Here is a 9,254-nt window from a genome sequence, read left to right as displayed (position 1 = left end):
TTTGGGCTCCAAAAAATTTTGAATTTGAATTTGGGCTCCATATTTTGGAGCCAAGACTGCAGAATTGGTTAATGCCCAACATACACAAAATAAAGGCAGAAATACACATTGGATAAAAGAGGTGCTGCTCTTGGCGGGAATCACATTCCCCCAAAAATCTATGCTTTAATATAAATATAAATAAATTCTAAATAATTCAAAATTATAAGCACTCACAGACTTAAAGTCTTGCAGTCTTAGATGCATCCACTCGTAACGAGCTTTAGGAAGGACGACAGTCTTTTGATGATTAAACCTTTCTTTGAGGTTCGTCCACAATTCTTGTGGATCTTTGACAATCAGATACTCTGTCTTAAGGTCATCATGAAGGTGTGACGAAGGAATATTAGTGCCTTAGCGCGATCCTGGTCGGACGCTTTGTTTCATTCTTTTATAGTTTCTCCTAGACCCCTTGAGATCAGGTGAATATCATCATCAAGAGTCCATGACATATAATTCTTGCCCGAGATGTCAAGGGCGATGAACTCAAGTTTGGCTATGTTTCCCATCCGTGCAATTCTGCACAAAACAATCAAGGATATGTTATCCAAATGTTTAATTTATTTTGCTCATAGAGCATGTAATATTCTTCAGGAATATTACTTGTGCTACTTTTAATAGCATCAATTTAAGATCTTGAATGTAATATTCTTCAGGAATATTACTTGAGCAATTTAAATAGCATCAATTAATTTTCAAGATCATTTTGAAAAAAATAGAAAGTATATATATAGTATATTTCATAATATAACAAATCAAATCTTGAAATAAAAGCATAAAAAAATGGAAATTGACATGAAAATTGATAATAATAATAATTTTTACGGTAAACAAATTAATTAATATGATTTATTTGAATGAATATCAATTCGTCATATCAGAGACAATTATATATATATATATAAAAAGATAAAACATATTAATGGCAATATGCATGACATCTTTCAATTTACCAAAAACATCAACACAATAGACAATTATCACTACAAGAAATTTTCGGTCGTTAATTTTGCGGCGAACGACCGATTTACGACCGTTTCACGATCGATTTTATTTTTTATTTTTTTTTTTATTTTTTAACGACCGAAAATTCGGTCGCTAATTATTTTTTTAATATTTTAATATTTTATTTTTCTTAACGACCGAATTTTTGGTCGTAAAAATTATTTTTTTATATTTTAATTATTTTTTTAATTTTAACGACCGAAAATTCGGTCGTTAATATATATTTTTTTATTTTTTTAAATTTTTTTAAAAAAATAATTTTTTTAACGACCGAATTATTCGGTCGTTAATATTATTTTTTAAAATTTTTTATTATTTATTATTTTTTTAATATTTTTAAATAAAAAAAATATTTTTTTTAATTATTTTTTTAAAGACCGAATTTTTTTAATTAATTTTATTTATTTTTTATTTATATTAATTTATTTATTTATTTTATTTATTAACGACCGAATAATCGATCGTTAATATTAATTTTTCAATTTTTAAAATTTTTAAATTTCGTTTTTATTTTTATTTTTTGATTATATATATATATATATATAAATATTTAATTATTTTTTTATTAATTTTCTATTTAATTATTTTTTTTAAATTATAGAGAATATTTTAAAAATGATTGTTATTTTCATAATATTATTCTAAAAAAATAGATAATATTGATTATTAATAAAAATGTGATATTATTTGCAAATAATAATAAATTATTAGATTTATTAGATTTATATTATAATAAATTATTAGACTTATTAGATTTTCTAAATTATTAGATTCATTATTTTCAAAATATTAATAATTTTATTATTTTAAAATAATAAAATTATTTCAAATATTAATTTTATTAATATTGATTATGTGCTAATATATAAAACTATCCACTTTCATATTATAAAATTAAAAATTGTCCACTAAGATAAAAATAATAAAAAGTAGTCAGTTTTTATGTAAAAGTACAAAATTACCCCTAACAATAAAAATTAAAAAAGTAGCCATTTTTCTCTCCCTCTCTCTTCTCTCTCTCTATCGTAAACTCATTTTCTCTCTCTTCTCTCTCTCTCTTCTCTACCTCTCCCTCTCCCTCTTCGGCTCTCCCTCTCGTCCTCGCCGCCGCTCCACAGTCGCCGGCCACCGCCTCCGCCGCACAGCGAACCACCACCACCACGACGCACAGCGGCAACGGATCTCTGGAGGCGATGGAGAATTTCGACGGTCTCGTCGGAAACCGTGTGCAATCGGCTGATAAGCTCTACAATTTCATCCCTCGGTTGCCGCCGATCGTCGAGGAATCCGATCGGAAACTGCTCAAGGTTCTTGTCGTGCAGGCGACTCTCTTCCCCGGCCGCGGTGTCTGCATCGAAATTACCAGAAAATCCTCCACCGCTCGGAACCCCCGTCGGACTAGCCACCCACCAGAATTTCTCCGCCGTTCAGCATCTCTTCCCGCCACCGCCGGATTCCCGAGCCTCGCCGTCGATTACCTTCGATTGGAGCTTAATTTCAGCGATTTCTTCCCATCATCCTCTAACCGCCGTCGAAGGCCGCTGCCAAGCCCTCTTCTGCCTCCGTCGGATTCGGTCACCAACACCGCTGCCAAGCCCTCTGCCGCCGCCGTCGGATTCCGTCACCAACGCCGCTGCCAAGCGATTTCCCGGTGGATTTCCCTCCGGCAGGTTTACCAATGGCACGCCGACTTGACTCAATTTTAAGTACCCTAAGCTAAAACCTGAGGAATGAGTTCCTATTTGATCGATTATTTTCGATGAACTAGCAATTTATTTTGGGGAAATTGCTTCTCTTGTAGTGAATGGGCGGTGAACATCCACCGAGATTAAAGGTAGAATTGCTATCTCTCTTTCTCTCTTGTTTTGTAGCTTGATTGGTCTCTCTCTCTCACTCTCTCTTCCTATCTCTCTCTTGGTAAAGTAGAATTGCTTATGTGAATTGTGTATGCTGTGGAATGTGCCAACTATTCTCATTGGAGCAAGTTTTCTGGTGTTTCTTCTACTAGCCAAGTACATTGTAAGATCTTTAATTCACACTCCATCTCTTGCCTATCTATGAGAGCTAGTGATTTGTGATGCACGACGTTTTCTGCAGGGGAAGAAGCACAAGAAGCTTTTCTGGATAGCTGCAATTTCTCCGCTCATCTCCGTGATCCTATCTACCTTGATTGTCTACATTAGCCACGCGGAGGAGAAGGGCGTGCAGATTGCAAGGCCCTCTTTTAATTGTGTAGATGGCAAAAAAAAAACCCTAGTTCCATATCTAAGTAATTTTGGGGATTTTTGTTTTAATTCCTTGAAAAAAAGTTTAGATCTGATACGTCTGTGAATGATTTTCGTTCTAAGATCTGTTGAGATTGTTTGATTCGGAGATTGAATGTTGAGATTGTTGATTCGAAGGAATTGTTGTATTTTAATTGTAGATTGAATTGATTCGAATAATATTTTGTTGTATTTTGATTGTTGATTTAGAGGAATTGATGTATTTTGATGGTAGATTGAGTTGTTGTATTTTGGTGTTGTATAACAACAATTTGATTGAGCTGTATAATTATTTTTTTAATGTTCTTAAATTCACAGCCAAATTTATGAATTCACAGCAGCTTAATGTTTTTGAATTCACGACCACATTTATGAATTCACAACTTAATATTCTTGAATTCATAACCAGATCTATTAAATCACAACTAAAACTCGAATTCATAATCAAAATAAATTCTAGTTTTAGTTGTGAATTCAAACTTTAAAAACTCAAATTCACAACTACTTGAATTCACAACCAAAATAAATTCTAGTTGTGAATTAAATTCAGGTTGTGAATTCGACTGATTGTGAATTCACAACCAACATAAATCTGGTTGCGAATTAAATTTTGATTGTGAATTCGTTTGTTGTGAATTCACAACCAAAAAATTCTACTTGTGAATTAAATTTTGGTTGTGAATTCGACTGGTTGTGAATTAAATTTTGGCTGTGAATTCGACTAGTTGTGAATTCACAAACAAAAAATTCTGGTTGTGAATTCGACTGGTTGTGAATTGAGAATTCACAACCAGTGTGAATTCACAACCAAAAAAATTTGGTTGTGAATTCACACTGGTTGTGAATTGCGGGATTTTTTAAAGGGGTGATGTAAAGTGGATATTTTTTTAATTTTTAATGTGAAGGGTATTTTGGTAACAGTGGACATTTTTTAAGTTTTTTATTTTAGTGGACATTTTTTATCTTTACAATATGAAAGTGGCCATTTTAAAAATCCACTCATTGATTATTTGATTTAATATTGATTTTGTTGTATATTTGATTGTTATTTTTCATACTCATATTTTCTTTTCTTTTTTTAATTACGATAATATTGATTTTTTATAATTTTAAATTCGATCGTATATTTACTTTCAATGTTTCGCCGGCACCACAAATTTTAGTTATTATCTCGACATATTATAAGGTTATGAATGATTAATGATATTTTATATTGAATTAGAGTTTAAATTAATTAATAGGTACTATATATATCAATAATACGAGTGTTCTGTACTGGTGACTACTCGAAAGGAATTTTAAGGTTAAGCGTGCTTGACTTAGAGCACAAGTAAGATGGGTGACCTACTGGGAAGTTCGTCAAATGGTATGCAATTAAGGTCAAAATACATTCGAAATACACTAAAAATACTTGTGGGATACAAAGATATTAAAAAAAATTGAAAAAATATTAAGTTCGTCAAATGGTATGCAATTAAGGTCAAAATACATTCGAAATACACTAAAAATACTTGTGGGATACAAAGATATTAAAAAAAAATCGAAAATAAATATTTTTTTCGAAAAAAAAATATTTTTTTTATTAATTTTTAACGACCGAAAATTCGGTCGTTAAAAATAAAATTTCGGTCGTTATTTAAAAAAATAAAAATAAATAAATTTTTTATTTTTTTTTTCTCTTTTTAACAACCGAAATTGCGGTCGTTAAAAATAAAAAATCGGTCGTTAAATTTCACGACCGAAAAAACGGTCGTTAAAACTCGGGCGACGATGCAAACAACGACCGAAAAAAACGGTCATTAAAAATATTAACGACCGATTTTTCGGTTTTAACGACTGAAATTTCGGTCGTTAGAGCCGCATTTTCTTGTAGTGTATTAGTAATATGATCGAAATCAAAATCTATATTATATATAAAAAGGCAGTTCTAACAACTACTCCCTCCGTCCCAAACGAAATGTCATGTTTTCCTTTTTGGGCTGTACCAAACGAAATGTCTTGTTTCCTTTTTTGGCAATACACTCTCTCTCTATACTTAATATTTAAATAATTTCCACCAACCCACTTTATCTACTTTATACACTTTTCTTAATCTCCATGCCGAAAAGAAATAGGACATTTCGTTTGGGACGAAGGAGTATTTTTTACCGCCAAATTTAAAAAAACTAATTTTTTTCTTTTCCAACTATAACCCCATATTTTCGGACACTCATCCAATTTATCCAAATACGGTTTAGTTTCTCAGCCCACTTTAAAAACATGATACTTCATCAATTTCTTTTTTTTTTTCTTTCTAAAATGTGTATAATCTATATAATATATAAAAAAAAGAGTTTTTCCTCTATTTCATTCCTTTCTTTTTTCTCTCTCTTCTCCAATCAATTTTTATCACTATTTTTATTTTATTTTTTTCTATATTTTAATTCTTTTCTAAACATTGTCACATGATTTGATTTAAAAAAAATATGTAATATGCATTTTAAATTTAATATAGTATAAAAATCGTGAAAATGAATTTAAAGCAAATAAGTTATGAAAAAAATTAAAAATTAAAATATTTTATTTTCTCTCTTTATTAAAATTTTACAATTTTTCATTTATGTTTGTTTATGAAAATATTTATTTATTTATTATGATGTGTAATACTCGATAATAATAATGTGTATTGCTAATTTTTATTATAGACTTTTTTTACATTTATTTAATAACTTTAATTATCATTACGCTTTATACAAAGTTGAAATTTTATATTTTCAAGTTCAGGCTTTTATTAAGTAATAAACGTGGAATGTTTTAGTTTATTTTATTTTTAAAATATATTTTGTATTTATATATTTTAATTTTATTTAATATTTTAATTTATTTATTTAAATATATTATTTAATTTCAATGTTCGTCGTGGTTCGTGCTAGTTTGCATTAAAACAGGGTGAATAGAAGTATAAAAGTAGTATGATTAAACATTAAAGCAATTGATATAAAATGTAATCAAATCAATTAACGTAGTAAGCATATTTGTGATTACTAATCATTTTGGGTGAAATCTCATATATCCTAAATTACGAATGATAGGGTTTAAGTGTAGTACTTAAAATTTTTATTGAATGCATCAGTTGTCACTCATATCACAGTAGTACTCACTACAAAAAATCAGCCGATTAGCGACGAAATTTTTCGTCGCTAAAAATGAAAATTCTGTCGCTAATCGTGGCTAACGACAGAACAACGACAGATTTTTTCGAATCTAGAATCGTGGTCGCTAGCAAAAATAGCGATGAAAATGCATTCTGTCGCTAATATTAACGACGGAAAATTCCGTCGCAAAAAAATTGTTGTCGTTTGGTTGTATATTTATAACTACGGATTAGCGACAGAAAATTTCGTCTCTAGTAGAGACAGAACACATTTTGTCGCTAATTATGTTTGAACATACTATCACTATTTCATCGCTGAAAACAACAGATTTTGTAAAATATTTTTTTATATTATTTATATAAAAGTATTTAACCTATTAACACATTATTAATGCAACTTATTCATCAAAATATAAATAACAAAAGGTCTTATATCACATTAATTCATAGAAAATCAACATAACAAGTTCAATCTCCAACATAACTAAAAGTTAAAATCAAAGTGTTCAAAATAGTTCCAAACCAACATATAAAGATAAAAGGATCAAGAGGAAGATGATGAGCCTCCTCTACCACTATTTAGCTTCGATAGAGCTTGCTCAAATGCCTCCTGCTGAGCTCGTAGCTGAGCCTGAATCTGTGCCTGCATCTAGTGTTGCCGCCGGTTCAGGAACCGCCGGTTTCGGGCCTGAACCGGCGGTTCAGGGTCGAGAATCCGGCGAACCGGAACCGGCCCGGAGGAAATATAAAGGGCCGGTTTTCGGACCCTGAACCGGCGGTTCCAGGCCGGGCCGAAAACCGGCGGTTCAGGGCCAAAAACCGGCGGTTCCCGGTTTTTCACAATTTTTCACTTTTTTTAATGAAATTAAATGATTTGTGTTAATTTCAACTAAATGTAGCTTCACTATTTATAGTGTACTACACATGGTAGAGAATCCTACATTTTTCAATGTGGGATAATGTAGCTTCACTATTTATAGTGTACTACACATGGTAGAGAATCCTACATTTTTCAATGTGGGATAATTTTAACTTAATGTAGCTTCACTATCTATAGTGTACTACACATTGTAAAGAATACAACATTTTTCAATGTGGGATCACTCCACCTAACTTATAGCTTCACTATTTATAGTGTACTACACATGGTAGAGAATCCTACATTTTTCAATGTGGGATAATTTTAACTTAATGTAGCTTCACTATCTATAGTGTACTACACATTGTAAAGAATACAACATTTTTCAATGTGGGATCACTCAACCTAACTTACAAATATATAATTTATATTCATGTAATATATAACTTATAACTTATAAAAATATAACTTGTAACTTATAACTTATATTCATGTAATAGTTTTTACTTTACAAATGTTGAAAAAAATATTAAAATTACTCAACTTATACTATATAGTTTTATAAATTATGATGTTAAAAACTTAAAATGTTAAAATTACTCAACTTAAAGTCTTAAATTACTTAATAACTTATATACTATTGTCATATAAATATATAATTTTTAAATATATGTTTTGTTTTTTAAAGCTTGAAATTACTCAAGTTACCAAGTAAAATAATGTCACAGCCCGCCCTAACTATGGATAGTTAGGCCGAGTGATCCACGACTAGGGATGGGGTTAAAGAAGAAGGGGAAGAAAAGGGGCGTCATTTATAGCCGTAAAACTTACTCATCTTAATAAAACTCGTCATTTTTATTCATTAATACTCAATTGAAAACAGTCTATGAAAGACAACATAAAACTTAATTAATATCATTAATCAAGTTATACATCGTATGAAACCATTCTCTTAAGACTCAAAGTATGACATAACATACTATAACATCAACAACATCTTGCAGCGGAAAGTAGCTAGACATATGTATGAAGACATATTCTAGACAGGTTAACTATTTATTAACAACCCTGGAGACTCCGTTCATTGCAGCACCATCATCACATCAGCTCAACCTGCACATTTAGAAAACATATGCAGGGCTGAGTACAAAAGCACTCAGTGGGCACGTATGCCTAGGTATAAAAATACATGCTTCAAAACTGTAAATTGTCATGCCATCATAAACAGTACAGCAAGGGAGTTTTTCGCTAAAAAGGCCCAAGCTTACTAAATTCATTTGTGATTCTTAAAGTTCGTCTGCAGACTAAGTTCTCTTGTAATCTATCATATCTGGAACTTTGTGCCGGAGAGGTGGCCACCTCTCACGGTCACTTGACCGGCCAACCCGCTAGATGACTCACGGTCACTGGTGTACACTAGCCCTGGCAGGATAGCTATCAACTGCTCAGGACCCGAATTCGATTGCATCATTGGCAAAGCCAAAGCAGATAGATATCATACTAAAATTTAAACATTTTATGGCAAGACAATACTTGAAATAACTTTAACTCAAAGATTTTGTCATGAAATAACTTGCTCAAAGGTAGCATTAAACTCGTTTGATAGATATATAAAACTGAAATTAACAGTTAAATCATCTCATGCATTCATTCGTATAAGAGGCCTACGACAAGCAGGGGATCTCTATATACGTATAGTAAAAGTAATGCCCACCTCGTTGTGTCTCTGTATCAATGAGTAACGTCACTCTCTCCCTCAAGTCGTTACTTCCCAAAAGGACCTTCATCGTTATGAAGAATTGGTGAGAAGTTATAAAAGAAACCTCGATTAATAATCTAATTTCTTTTATGAAACATTAGTATCTCTAATGTTCATCTCTCTTGATTGTTAATCAATATAACAATTATTATCTCTCGTCATTACTCATTAATTATAACATCCTTATGTTATAAT

General features: G+C 31.1%; 1 long non-coding RNA gene across 1 annotated transcript; it reads left to right on the top strand.

The window, feature by feature from the left end:
• Positions 1-2,072: 2,072 nt before the first annotated feature.
• On the top strand, positions 2,073-3,500 carry LOC131022738 (uncharacterized). The gene is made up of 3 exons (XR_009101400.1): positions 2,073-2,878; positions 2,971-3,063; positions 3,142-3,500. It is a non-coding gene; the product is annotated as an uncharacterized LOC131022738 (long non-coding RNA).
• Positions 3,501-9,254: the final 5,754 nt, after the last annotated feature.

Source organism: Salvia miltiorrhiza, chromosome 4 (genome assembly GCF_028751815.1).
Source record: "Salvia miltiorrhiza cultivar Shanhuang (shh) chromosome 4, IMPLAD_Smil_shh, whole genome shotgun sequence".
Classification (NCBI taxonomy): Eukaryota; Viridiplantae; Streptophyta; class Magnoliopsida; order Lamiales; family Lamiaceae; genus Salvia; species Salvia miltiorrhiza.
Note: the sequence above shows the minus strand (reverse complement) of the source record. Positions and strands in the feature narration are given on the sequence as shown.